We start from the raw sequence: 15,202 nt of genomic DNA, 5'->3' as shown, positions 1-15,202 counted from the left end.
AAAAAAAATCAATGTACTACAGAAGGAGACAATATTTGCAAAACAAATATCTGACAAAGAACTTGTATCTAAAATATAGAAAGGACTCTTTAATAATAAAAAGATAAACAAAATACAGGCAATATAAAGCATGCAAAAGACTTAAACAGACTTGAAATGGGCAAAAGACTTAAAAAGACAGTTAATTAACAAAAGCACATAAAAAGGTATTCAACATTATTAGTCATCAGGAAAATGCAAATTAAATATCATCATGCATCCAGGAGAACAACTAAAATTAAAAAGACTGACTAAACTAAATGTTGGTGAGGTTGTAGAAAAACTGGTAATCTCATATATTTCTGGTGGCAGTTTCTTATAAAGTTAAAAATAACATCACTATAACGTGGCAATTCCATTTCTAGGTATTTACCAAGGAAAGTAAAAACGTATGTCCACACACACACACAAAAAGACTTGTACAAGAAAGTTTATAGCAGTTTTATTCATAATAACCCAATTGAAACAACCTAAGTGTTCATCAACAGAAAAATGGATAAACAAATGATGAATTCATAAAATGGAATACTTTTCAGCAACAAAAAAGAATGAACTGATACATATAACCACACAGAAAAAAATCTCAAAACATGATTAAGTAAAAGAAGACAGATACAAAAATGTATATACTGTATAATTCCATTTAAATGAAGCTTAACAAGAGACTAAATTAATCAATGGTCCTATAAATCAGAGCAGTGATTGCCTAAGGGGGTAAGGACTGACTACAAAGAAACTTTTTTAAGGTGATGGAAAATTATATACATTGATTGGGATACTGGTTATGCAAGTAGATACATTTATCAAAAGTCACTGAAGCATGTACACTTAAGATTTATATATTTTACAGTATGTAAATTTATCCACAAGTTTTTAAAATTTTAAAATCATTCAGATATGCTTTAGCTTGCACTAAAGTCTTACTCTATTATGAGCACATTTTGTCAAGATATCCTTCAAACATGGTAATGAATTATTATCAGAGATTAAATATTAACTAGCTAAAGGCAAGTATGGGGAAGGTCAACATGAATTTAAGACAATGTCTGAAGGTTAAAACGAGTCTTATTTCCTATTATAAAATTCATTTTCCATATATTAACATTATAAATAGTTCTATAAGCAGAAAATATATAGCTAGTTCCAGACTCTGATTTATGATATATCATGGTCTCCTCCCTCCTGGGGCTTAAGTTGATGGGTCAGGGATGGCGTGGAGCAGAAAAACATTGATCCAAATAGAGAATAAGGGGAGATCTACATTAGAATGGCTGGTCAAGGAAAGCCTCTCTGAAAAGGTAACATTTGCTAAAATTTTAAAACATACTGACATTTAAAAGCTGAGTAAAGTTAATTAGATTAAGGAGAAGCAAACTGGGTAGAACAAGGAAAAAGTAGATTATATATAAAGTCCTAAGTCTCTTTGGTACCAACAAGGAAGAATTAGCTGGTACCAGAGAATCAGGACATTGTTAAGTTAGTGGACAGAGTAGCTTGGAGTAAGTTTGGAGACAAGACAGGTAAGGACCAGATCGACATGGACCTCATGAAGGATTTGGAGTTTCCCAATCCTAGTACTGGGAAATCAACTAAAGATCTTTCAGGAGAAAAGGAAGTGAGGCTGTCACTGTGGTCAACATTTAGGAGAGGAAAATGAGGGGAGGAGGGCCAGTACACTAAAAACTAGCACTCTCAACTGGAAAGACTGACTTTCCTATGGGTTTTATTGTTGATATTTGCCAAAGGCTAATAAGTATATTGTATCATGACACAGTCTTGATTGAATGTAAACTGACAATATGAACGCTGGCTCCCCAGCTTAAAGTGGAAACAATTACACAATATTTAATATGATAGGCCTTTGAAGACTTAATGAAGGCAACGGTTAGAGAAAATCTAAATGTTCAACAATAGAATAAGTGTTAAATAGTTTACCTAATGCAAACAATGAAAAATCTATTTTTGAAAAACATTTAAAGCATTAGGAAATGGCAATGACTAATTATACTAAGTGAAAAAAAAGCAGGATATTAAAACTATCTATAGTGTTATTTCCTTTTTTCAAAAAGAATTAATAGTACACATATAAAACACACACAATAAAATACTAGAGGGACAAACACCAGTACTTTTATAATATTAGTATACATGTATAATGATAGGTAGGATCTCATGTTTTTTTGCTTGTTTATTTTCTAAAATAAAGTAATTCATGCTGCACTGAGCATGAATTACTTTTTTCTAAAATAGAGTAATTCATGCTGCACTGAGCATGAATTTTTTTTTTTAAAATACAAAGTTTCTAGAAATTATTGTAATTAACTCAATGAATTGCTGATAGTTCTTGCCTATTGAGAAACCTCTTATATAATGTAACAGGACTGTAACTGCTTTTAAAAAACTTGAAAAGATTTTTTTGAGGTCAAGTAATTATTAGTGTGTTCTCCCAGAAAACTGATCCTGGTATCAATTTTTTTAAAAATAAGATTATAGATAATCATGCTAAGCAAAATCAGCCAGACAGAAAAAGTTGAAAACCACATGATATCACTTATATGTGGGATATAAGCCTAAAAGCACAGGACAAACAAACCAGAGACTCATGGACATGGACAATAGACTAGTGGTTATCACAGGGGACGGGAAAGAGGAAAGTAGATGGGATAAAAGGGGTCAAATATGTGGTGACAGAAAGAAATCTAACTATAGGCGGTGAACACACAATGCAATATATATATGCCTTACTGTTGAACTGTACACCTGAAACTTATTGGATTTCATTAACTAATGTCACCATAATAAAAAAATAATAATTAAAAAAAAATGAGCAATGAAGATAAAATATTGTGTCATGGATAGAAACTTGTCAAAAGGTTTTCTACTGTTAACTTATTTATCATATACTGAGTGAAAATAAACAGTATTTAAGTCAAATATCATTAGTTTTAACCCTTTACCAGTGAAGAATTTTTAAATTTAAGCAATTTTAGGCTCTCCACCTTTTGTGTGTGTGTGTGTGTGACATTCTGAGTGATGCAGGACGGTGACCAGACGAGCAAGTTAAAAGCAGGTGGACACATCCTCGCCTGCCTCAGTACCTTCCCTGGGGCAGAACGAGTGGCGCTGGTACAACCCAGTCACAATTCCATTAACCAACAGAGAGCTGTTCGGTGGCAACATTAAAACAGAGCAAAAGAATAGGCTTTGGATAAAGGGAGTTTTAACAGGAACGCTGGTGTATTATATGTTATATTTCTTGCAGTACCTGTTTCCTTATGTTGTTTTGTAACATTTGTGCACGCACTAATAACTGTGACTAACTTAATAATCACATTTTTAAATTTTTATCTTTATGTTGGGTGGGGCAGAAAACAAAAGGTGTTTTTTTGTTTGTTTTTTTGTCTGCCAATTTTTGACAGGCATTTTCTGTCCAGTAAGGAGGAATTTGAGCAGGGTCACTCCACATCTCTGCTCCCAGACTGTGTGCTCTTTGAGGGAAGGGGCTATGTATTTAAGTCTTCAGCCAAGGTCACAGTACAAAGATTACATGGGGTGAATGCTCAATAAAAATATGTTGAGTAAGTAAATGAATAAAGGGTATCCAAAAATAAATAAATAAATATTAAAAAGAAAAAAAACCAAGATTATTGAACTGCACTATATATTATTGGTCTGATCTATAAGTCTTATAATAGATTAAGTAGCAATTACTCCCATTACTAACAGAGGCAACTCTTTATAAAAAGGAAATCTGAGTCCTTTTTAGAGGGCATTTTAAGTGATTCAACTACTGAACTTTCATTTCCCAAAATTTAGTTTAGGAAACCAAAGGACACTTTCAAAACCAAGTGGAGAAAATGACTACACACTTTAGCACACAAACGTGGTCTGACCAATTCCATATGCATCGAAGTCCCAAATAACATATCTAATTCAGAAATTTTTCCTTTAATCAAACTTCTATACTCACGTGTTTATTCATCCATGTCTACACTAGTTATTAAATGCTACTAGTGTTAGGCCCTGAGTGTATAAAAATGATTAAGACAATCGATGTAGAGAACAGTCAGAGACACTATCAGAAAAACAACTAATTAGATTACAACATGTGCTATAACACACATACACTATGGCTATAATAAAAAGTGATATAATAGAAATATGAAAAACGTGTTATAGGACACTACCTTCTGGGAAGAGTTTGGAGAGTCTGATAGAGGAAGAACAAACTTGGCTGAATTTTGAAGCATAAATATGAGTCTGGCAGATGAAAAAGGAACAAAATATACAAAATTATGTAGGTTCAGAAGAGATACGGGTAGAGTTTAAGGTATTTCAAAGAGCAATGGTGATTAACCAGTTTGGGGCAAGATCATACAGGATTTGGCGGCCCACTCAAGTCTGAATTCTATCCTCTAAGTCAGGGATTAGCAAACTTTCTGTAAGAACCAGATAGGACACATTTTCGGTTTTGTGGGCCAATCTGTCATAACCACTCGATTCTGCTGTCATAGCATAAAAGCGGCCATAGACAAAACATGAACACATGAGCATGGCTGTATTCCATGTATAAAGCTTAATTTACAAAACAGGCAGCAGGCCAGAATTGGCCCACGATTCATAGTGTGCAGACCCCCTGCTCTAAGCAATAGGAAATCACCAGAGGCTTGTAAGCAGAGAAGTGACGAGATCAGCTTTTGGATGATTTAGAAAGATAATTCTGGCAGCAGCACTGTGTGGGGACTGAAGAAAACTGTTAAAGATACCTGCCCTCATTCTATACAGGAAGAGAATAAAGATGTAAACTGAGACCATATAGCTACAAGCGACAGAAAAAGTTTTGAGAAATATTACAGTAGTATTATCTAGAAGCAGGGGAAAGCTAAGCAGGACATGGTTGGGTGCCCAATGGCAAGTGAGACACCGTTAACCAAAACAGGAAAGGGAGAATGGGAAAGGTGAGTTTCAGCCTAACATATTTGGTATGACTGAAGGACATTCAGGTGGAGACATACGTAAGACAGATGTACAAAAACCACTAAAAGGGTGGTTTAAGACAGAAATACAAATGATAAGTTCACAGTAACTGGCAACTGAAGTCGTGGGGGCAGCTAAGGTATCTGAGGGAGAAAATATGGAAGATGACTAAGGACTAATTCGGGTTCATCTCTGACTCACTGTCCTTCTTCCTTGAATTACTATGCCAGGCATTGTAGCAGATCTACATACATAATGGTATTTAATCAGCACGTAACTCCTCTAGAGCAGCGGTCCCCAATCTTTTTGGCACCAGGGACCGGTGCTCCTATGAGAATCTAATGCCTGATGATCTGAGGTGGAGCTGAGGCGGTGATGCTAGCGCTGGGGAGTAGCTGTGAAAGATGAAGCTTCGCTCACCTGCCCGCCACTCACCTCCTGCTATGAGGCCCAATTCCTAACAGGGTTTGGGAACCCCTGCTCTACAGCATGTACTGAATATTTACAGATCATCTCCTATGAGCAAGGCGCTGTGGGAAAATAAAGATAAATAAAAAGTAGCCCTCAGCATTAGAGAATTTATAAACTAGCAGAGAAATCAATTAACACTTTCTTAAATTAAAATACAATTTGTACCATTTAAAAAAATCTGTTACAATATTGTCTTCTTCACATGACTCTTACTGTGGTCTGGAGAGCCTTCTCTCTCCTGTGCACAATGACAACCCTTAAGGAAAGTTGACTGCACCAGCTGCAGAAGAGGCTGCAGTCCCAAAAGATAATGTCACTGCAGCAGGTGCTGGACAAGTTGGTATGGCGTGTGCCATCAGCATTATGGGAAAGTCTCTGGCTTATGAGCTTGCTCTAGTGGATGTTCTGGAAGATAAACTCAAAGAAGAAATGATGGTCTGCCACACAGGAGCTTATTTCTTCGGGCACTTACAATTATGGCAGATAAAGATTGACCTGTGAACACCAATTCTAAGATTGTGGTGGTAACTGCAGGAGTTCACCAGCAGGAGGGAAAGTTGTCTCAATCTGGCAGAGGGATGTTAATGTCTTCAAAGTCATTATTCCTCAAATCATCAAGCACAGTCCTGATTGCTTCATAATTGTGGTTTCTAACTCAGTGGATAGTCTCATGTACATTACCTGGAAACTGAGTAGATTACCCCAAGCACTGTGTGATCAGAAGTGGATATAATCTGGATTCTGCTAGATTTCATTATCTTATGGCTGAAAAATTTGGCATTTAGCTGCCATGGATGGATTTGGGAGAACACGGCGACTCAAGTGTGGCTATGTGGAGTGGAACGAATGTGGCAGGATTTCTCTCCAGGAACTGAATCCAGAAATGGGAACAGAGAATGATTGTGAAAACTGGAAGAAAATGCATAAGATAGTGGTTGAAAGTGCCTATGAAGTCACCAAGCTAAAAGGACACATCAACCGGGCTACTAGGTTAAGTGTGGCTGATCTCACTGAATCCATGTTGAAAAATCTATCCAGGATTCATTCAGCATCAAGTATGGTGACACGGGTGCACAGCACTGAGAATGAAGTCTTCCTGAGGCTTCCATGTACCTGTGGGACATCCAGAAGGACCTCAAAGACTTGTAACTTCAGGCTTCTAAGCTGTAAAAATTTAAAAACTACAGTGTGATTAGCCATGAGCTTTTAGTTTCCATGTACATGGACCACAGTTTGCTTTTATATTCCTAAATATGTGAATCTGGGCTCACAGAATCAAAGCCTACGCTTGACTTAATGCTTGCAATGAGCCCTTAAACAAATAAAATGAACTATCATAGAGTAAAAAAAAGTTACAAAAAATCAGGAGATTAACAAAGTACAAATATCATTCAAAATATTAGGTCTACATAGCCAGAGCAAAATAAGTTGATTCAGATGAAAAAAAGAATAAAATCTACACCTTCCCCACTATTACTATTAGTTATAGGGTGCTTATAGGTTACAGATCGCTCCATTCCATCCTCCAAAAAACTCTTCTCATGGATTATTCCACTGAATCCTCACAAATGCTCTAAGGCAGTTATTACTATCATCTCGTATTATTGAAGCGATTTAGAGAATGGTTAACTTGCCCAAGGTCACACAGCTAGCGAGAAGGAGAGCCAAGATTTCCACTGAGGTTCTGATCTGATTCCAAAGTCTGTGCTCATGACCATCACATAAACCGCTGCCCATCACCAGACAGTCTCACAGTATGTCTCATGTCAGATTTCACGAGAAGAAAGTTACTGTACCTGTGGTGGAGAGAGCATGGAGGACAAAGTAGAAGAGAAAGCCCCAATTTAGAGGAACACTGTGATCACTGGGAAACAGAAGAAAGTAGCCCAATGAAGTCTACCGTGACCGTGGTAATTACCACTGATTCAAATCTGGCCAAAGGAGTCCGGAGATAGTTTTTCTTCCTGGATTGCTATAAACCTGGTTTCTAACAGTGTGAATATTTTATAGGCCTAAAATCCAACAACATGAATTATTCGGACATCTAAATACTTTTGGAAAAGACATTTTACGTACTTAATCTCAAGGAATGCTTATTTGCTTTCTGACTTGTAAATCACATATAACAAGAATAAAATTTAATAAGTACAACCAATTATAGTAGAAGATTTAAATCTAAAAACCAAAGTGAAGAATAGGGAGCACAGATTTTTAGACACTTAAACTTTATAATTACATAACTTCCCCTAGTAATATCCTTAACAACTTTAAATTATTCAAAATGTGGGTTACTTGATAAATTCTCCCCTCCACTGCTTCTCTATGCAACTGGTTCACAGATTTAAACATCCGGTCCCAGATGCATAGATGAACGACCTGCAAGCAAAGTCACCTCAAAATCAACATGTCCAAACACAAATTCATGATCTCCTCCTCCAAACCTGGTCGCATTCCAGATTCCCTACAATAAACAAATCACTCTTCTTCCAGGTACACAAGCCAGAAACGCAGGTGTCAGCCTTGTTACTTCTTTCTTCTCCCTCACAACCAATCCATCACCTGATTATGCCTCCTAAATAGCTCTCAAGTCTAACTTCTTTCCATGTCCTCCACTGTGATGTGAGTACTACTCTCACCTGTCCCATTACTATAGCCTCCCAACTGAGGGGAGGGGAGAGGAGGGGAGGGGAGGGAAGGGGAGGGGAGGAGGAAAAAGCAAGCAAGCAAGCACAAAGCTGGTATCTCCCTCCTGCTTAAAACTTTCAATGCCTTCCCATTTGTTTTAAGATGAAGACAACACTCTATATAGTAAGGTACGGTCACTTGCCTCAGTCTCCTCTTACATTTTCTTCTGTCCCTTTCCTCCAGTCATCCTGGTTTCTCTTTTAGTGCCTCATACTTGCTAAATCACCTTATCTAAAACCCACACACTCTCTGATACCTTTCCATTCCCAGCTCACCTAGTTAACTCCAACTCATACTGCCAGATGTCAGCTTAGTTGTCACTTTTCAAGTCAAATATCAGCTTTCCCTTCCTTCATTCAACGTTGATCTACAGTGTCTACTACATGCCAGGCACTGTTATGGACACTTAAGGTACATCAGTGAACAGATGAAAAGCACTGACTATATAGAGCTTCAGTGGGGAGCAGGGAGGAGAAAGAGACAATAAACATAATTGTAAAAGTCAACTACATACCATGGTAGTTAAATGATACCTTCCCTGGGGGAAAAAACAGAGCAGAGTAAGAGGCATTGAGAGTAGAGGCGATAGCAAGGCCGGAAGAGAGTTCAGGTCACACTTGTCATCAAGGTCGGCCCATCGAGAAGATGACACCTGAGCAAAGACTTGAAACTGGGGAGAGAGTTAGCCATATGGCTATCTGACAGGGACAATAGCGGGGCAAAGGCCCTAAGGCAGCATCTGGATAGTCAAGGAGCAACACAGAAGCCAGTGTGGCTACGGTGGAGTGAGGGAGAGGGGAAAGGAGAAGAAAACAAGATCAGAGTGGTAACAGGGGCAAGGAAAGGTAAGTGAAGAGCCTCATAGGCCACCATGAGAACTTTGCTTTTTACAGTTTGAATTCAGGAGCCATAAGAGAGTTCTGAACAGTGACTAACATTAAAAGAATCCTTTAGGCTGCTGTGGGGAGAAGAGACTATAGGGGTAGGAGCGGAGAGACCAGTGAAGAGGTTGTGAATTAATCCAAGTGAACGATACTGACTTCCAGGGCCTCCTACCTCCATGACCCGATCTAATCTCCCTACTATTTCACTATTAATCTTATTATTTGATTAATACCTACCTTTCCCTATAGATTCCATGAAGGACAGTCCAAGTCCATTTCTGCTCACCATAGTATTCCTAGGGCCCAGCACAGTGTCTGGCACATAGTAGGCATTCAAATACTTGTTGAATGACTAAATCTAACTATTATAGCTTCCCAATTTTGAAATGTAATACATGTCTCATTATCCTGTCACAAAAAAGAAATGGAGTAACTTCATACCTAGACTTATTTAAACTGATCATTTGTACAAGCTGGTAATAAGATACATCATTTCAGTGAGGGAAATACATTTACTGTAACAATATAGTCAAACACATTATTTCTTAAAATCATCCTCCCTGCTTCCTAAGTCCACATTCTGCCGAAATTTTATCTCTAAAACTTGTAGACTGGATCATGCCATTCATTCAAAAACTTCCAGCCGCCTGTGAGATAAAGCCCAAAATATACAGAGTACTTACAATCTCCCCTAATATAGCTTTCTTATCATCTACTATCATTGACACAGTCTATACTCCAGCCACAGAGAAATAAAGAAGGAAAAAAGCAGCCAGTACTTACTGAGTATCTACTGTTAAGCAAACTGTTAAATTTTATATACATATATATAAAATATACATGTATGTGCATGTGTGTGTAAAAATCTCCTTGGAATGCCCCTTTCATCTCTTGTCTACAAACTCCCAATTTAACCTTCAGGATACAGATCAAACATTTCCTTCTCTAGGCAGAATTAGTGTAAATGCTTTCATGAGCAGTTTTTGTTGTTTTTTTTTTTAATAATAGCACATCATATTGCAGAGCAATTATTTTGTGTATGTTTGACAAGTGATATTCAAATAATGCCTGGAGCGGGGGCGGGGAGGAGGCGGGCGGGGAACAAACATGGGAAATCTGCTTCTACTACTGGCTCTGACATTCTCTAGCTGTGACACTGGCCCACGAGAGTGATGAACTCAATCAGTGGTTCCCAAACACAAGTCCATGGACCAGTGCCAAGCTAACCTCAAAGCAACCTGGGGAGTTTAGGAAAGAAAAGGTAATTGGGACTTCCTCCCCCCACTCCCCCACCCCAATGTTCAAAAACTCAAGAGTAATGCCAGACTATTTTTTAAAATTCCCCAGGTGAACCTAACGATCAGCAAAGTTTGGGAATCACTGAGCCAAATTACCTCAAGGGTTCTTTCCACTGCTAAGATTCTGAGCATTCTCCTCTGTCCAGTAATGAGGCCATCTCTCTGAACAATATGAGCTGGAAACTTCAAAGGATTTTATCATTAATTTCATCTTTGTCAAAACATACAATTAAAAAACCAAGTAAACTGTTTAAACTTTTATTGATCCTGGTTTTCAAAAAAAAAAAAAATTTTAGGCAGTCTGGGCCAACTGGGGAAATGTGAATACAGGTTGAACATTAGAGGATAATACAGAATTATTTTTCTTGGCTGTAATAATGATAAAACTGCGGTTATATAAAGAGAATGACCTTACTCCTAGGAGACACATGCTTACATATTTAGGGGTAGAAGTGTCGATGTCAACAACATACTATCAAATGGTTAAGTGAAGAAAAAAAGGATAAAGCAAATATGGCAAATGTTAAAATGTTGACTCTACTGTTCAACTTTCCTATAAGTTTACATTTTTTTGTAATAAAAAGTTGGAGGAAAAAAACATAGGCACACTTTCATGAATTGCCACCTAAATGGAGATGACTGCTGTACATTCCAAGAGCTGATCGAGCCATGGCAAAATCCCTCTCGGTCTCTGAGGCCATCTTTGCCTAGGCTCCGCAGCAGAAACCCTGCTTCGGCATCTCTGCATAATGCTCTACTCCCCAATTCAGAGAAAATGGTGCCAGGGTCACAGCTTTCAGCCCACACAGGTGAAAGGGCACCTTGCTGGCAAGCAGTATTGGGAATGCAAATGCCTATGGAAAGAATATTTTTAAAGGACTCAAAGGAAATAGACATCTTGAAGTCCCAATTATCAGCTTCCAGAATTTGGAAGCAACTAAAAGTACAGGTTTTGGAGTTAGCGCTGGCCTGGGCCCACTCCTACATTTGGCCCCTTCCCAGCTCTGCCTACTTGGCCAGCTCACTCGTCCACTCTACTCTTCAAGGAATAGTTCTATGTGCAAGGCACTGTTCAAGCTTTAAATGTCCCTAAGCTATGTTCTTCTGGTATGTAACGGGGGTGATGAGAGCACGTCCCTCAGAAAGTGAGAATTAAGAAAAACAGCAGTGTCCATCACATGTGATGACTCAATACTTTCAACTACCTACCAGAAAGATAGTTCACATACATACGACTGCTTTGTAGAGGGCACACTATTATTCTTTGGTCAAGAAAAACTATTATTGTTTCTAGGTGAAGATGGCAGAATGTACATCGGCATCTCATTTTGTTCACTCTTGAAACTTCATTAAAAGTACAATAAACGTCGTTGTTAAAGTCATAAACTCCTAATGACAGGAAGAATAGAAGAGGAGATAACAATAAAATTCTGGAAAGCATATGGACAATGTTAACTGACTCAGCACATCCAAGAAAGCTGAATTCCAAAGCCAGCCGTGGGGAAAGCTGAGAACCAACCCAGTAAACACTAGATCCAGAAAAGTTAGATCCCCAGATCCTCTTTTCTCTTCATGATGCTGGCAACTGCTTCTTCCATATCCTAGCCAAAGTCTGAGGTTTCCCCCTGTTTCTTGTGTTCTGGCACAATGGAATATTAAGTATCATACTGAAAATTGGACACACAGGACTGCTGAAATTCTGTTCTAGCTCAGGAAATTGGCAGCCAGATGCTTTCCTTCCAGATAGGAAGGTGGAAAACTATACAAAGAAACATAAAATAAGTCATTATGACCTCAGAGATCAGAGAAAGAACATACTGCATCTATTAAACAAGAATAGGATGCTGTCATAAGAAACATTCAGACTAAAAAACAGTCTTTGGAAATTAAGAACATGATCGTGGAAATTTTTCTAAAAATCCAAATAGAAGGATTGGGAAATAAAACTTAAGAAAACCTAGCAGTAAGTAGTTAGAAAAGCACAGAAGAAAACATAAGAAAATTAGAAGACTTTTAATAGGTAAACATGTAAATATCAGGTGTTTCAGAAGAGAGACTACAGAGAAAACAGAAGAAAAAAAATAACAGGATATTTCAAGAAAATCTCTCCAGAACAGAGGTTTTAAAGGGCCCCTCAAATACTCAACCTATTGGATGAAAACAGACCCACACTAAGACACATCATTTTAAATTTTAAAACACAAAATTTCAAAATGTAGATTCCATAAGTTTGTAGAAAGAGAAAAAAATAGGTCACATACAAGGGATCGGGAATCATAATAGCTTGGAATTCTCAAAAGCACTGGAAGCAAGATGACAATGAAGCAATAACTTCAAAATTCTGAAGGAAAATTATTTCCAACTAAAATTGTATTACCAGCCAAAATATCAATGAAGTATGAGGATAGAATCAAAACATAGGCAAGTTCTCCAAAAAATGTTACTCTTCTTGTTAAGAAGCTATTGGAGTTTCAGCACCACCAGAGTAAATCAATAAAAGAACATACAGGAAAGATTCAACACAGGAGAGTGAAGGAGAAGCCAGCTGTGCCCCAGACAAGGAGGATACAAGGCCAGATTGAAACAGGGTAACTAACTTGAGACAGATATGTCTCAGCTGCTATATCAGCAGACCAAATGCCCCTGAATCTGGCCTAGATTCCTGTCTGTACTCAGCTGGGTTGGGCCCGATCCTGATCATATGCTCATGCAGTTCCTGCTCTCCTTTCCAAGCCCCGGTAGCCTACAACAGCAGAGGGCATTCACTTCCCTCACAGAATGGTTCTGCTTTGACCTAGCCTGCTAACTGCAGGAAGGCCATGGTGAGCTAAGAAGCAGAAGTACAGAGCAGCCCACTCCCTCTAACCGTATTTCTGCTGACCTTCCAGTACTTGGCACACTAGACCCCTCCAGATGCCCTGACTATGGTGAACTCTGTTTCCTAGGACTCACTTGTATCACTGCCTACTGACTTCCTCAGAAAGGGCCCCTGTAAACCGGGAAGCTGAAGCCATCTGTCCTGCTCATCTTTTCCTGGAAGCCTTCACCTAACAATGACAATGTTGTCTTTTCTCTACACAATCAGGTTTATCTTAAAATTATAAAACAAAATTTTAATCTCAAATTTAGAAAGCTCTAGCATTTTCTAAGCTTGTTTGGATCTCATCTGAGCTCTGGGAAAAGAACTTTGTTATCACCGTTTATTTAATGAAAAAAATCCGCTATTAATAAAAGCATAGTTTATAGTCCTGTAAGGTTTGAATTAAACTGCAGAAATACAGTATTATGATTTTAAAGACTAGCACACACACACACACACACACACAAAGAACTAATTCCAAAAGTATAATTTTACAGCCCTGCGGAACATTAACCAATCATATCTAGTTCAGCAATTTTATTGAGACATTCCTTTCCCTATGGACTATAAAAATATCTCTTAAATCCTCTTAAAACCAGCTCTTTGCGGCACTCTCAATAACAGTTAAATAAAACTTTAAAACATGCTATCTATCTGTATGAGAATTTTGTCTTTAACACTATTCATTCAAAACCAAATATATTGTTTAGGATGTGTTTGTGTGTGAGCATTTTTATGTATATATGTGTAAATATATGTGTATGTATGTATGTATACATTTACGTGTAAAGTTTATTTTAAAAAGTGAAGGATTAACAAAAATAATCAGGATAGAGGCTACTTCTGGAAGAAAGGTATAAATGTTTCTTAATCTGGTGGTGGATACAAGGACGATCATCACAATAATATTCTTTAAATTATATATACATATGTCTTACACATTTTTTTTGTACCTGAGATACATTTCTCAATAAAAGAAACATTAAAAAAGAGAACAAGAATTTCTGTTACTGTTGGAAAGTCAAGGGTACCACCAGATAATATTGCATAAAATGTCTATTCACATTTTTTCTTCCTGAAGGGCCCTCTCTATTCATTCCTGTCAAGCCAATCAAATGAGTCAATATAAACTTAAAGTCAACACCACTAAATGGTAACAAGGTTAATAAATTAGCCATTATTTAACTTGGTCCTCGAATTTTTTCTTGATCCAATCTCTAAACACAAAAAGATATACTGCTTCTAAGAAATGAATTCAAATCAAACAGAATTAGCTACTGCCTTTAAATTATAAAATTCTTTAAGTTACAAAAAGTGTCCTGGTGAAAGAGCACTATGTTTATATTTAAGTACAATGTTCTGTTTAAATTATCTACTTGAAACATCCTACAATGCCAAAAGGATTTTTATGCAGCAAGGCTTTTAATGGCTAAAATCCAGAAACAATGAAAATGTCCATTGATAAGGGGTGGATAAATATATTAACGTATATCCAAACAATGACATACTATGCAGCATTTTAAAAATGAGGTAGGTCCACAGTACTGATACAAAAATGTGTCCTTATATTAAGCCAGTTGCCTAACAGTATTATGGTATGATCTAGGAAGTGGAATTTCGGGTGTAAAGGATGCTAAATGAAGAAGTAAGGAATTTTAACTTTTTATTTGATAGACTTCTGACCTGAATGAATTTTTTACTTGATATTCTTCTGGAATATTTAAAAAATTGTTACAATTTGAATATATACTGTAATCAATTAAAAGGAGCAAATAAGGAGGAAAATGATAAGATAAATTCTTTACCTTGGAATCCAGAAGTGAATTCAGGAAAGACTAGCCAGTTAAGACTACAGTGATCCTAGTGGGCAGAGGATGGGGCTGGGGAGGGCGTGTCCCCCCTGCTCTCATTAAACCTGCTTTTCCTGCGACATCAATATTCGAGATAACTTTTGATTTTCATTTTTAAGAAGAGTCTTGCAGTACTAT

General features: G+C 37.4%; 1 protein-coding gene and 1 pseudogene across 5 annotated transcripts in view; one reads left to right on the top strand and one right to left on the bottom strand.

Annotated features, from left to right (window-relative positions):
- TMEM50B (transmembrane protein 50B) overlaps positions 1-15,202 on the bottom strand; it is a 37,797-nt gene that overhangs the window by 20,048 nt on the left and 2,547 nt on the right. Inside the window, exon 1 of one of the 5 annotated variants that reach the window (XM_023533884.1) lies at positions 15,020-15,173. The exons of 3 other annotated variants lie outside the window; for them this stretch is intronic. The gene's annotated coding sequence lies outside the window, so the exon portion shown is untranslated. Of the gene's footprint in view, positions 1-10,450; positions 10,511-15,019; positions 15,174-15,202 lie in introns of those variants that run through there. One more of the 5 variants, XM_023533885.1, reaches the window with a different exon arrangement.
- Positions 5,749-6,967, top strand: LOC105295860 (annotated as a pseudogene).

The sequence above is a fragment of the Pteropus vampyrus genome, unplaced genomic scaffold (genome assembly GCF_000151845.1).
Source record: "Pteropus vampyrus isolate Shadow unplaced genomic scaffold, Pvam_2.0 Scaffold114, whole genome shotgun sequence".
NCBI lineage: Eukaryota > Metazoa > Chordata > Mammalia > Chiroptera > Pteropodidae > Pteropus > Pteropus vampyrus.
This window is presented reverse-complemented; position numbering and strand designations above follow the sequence as displayed.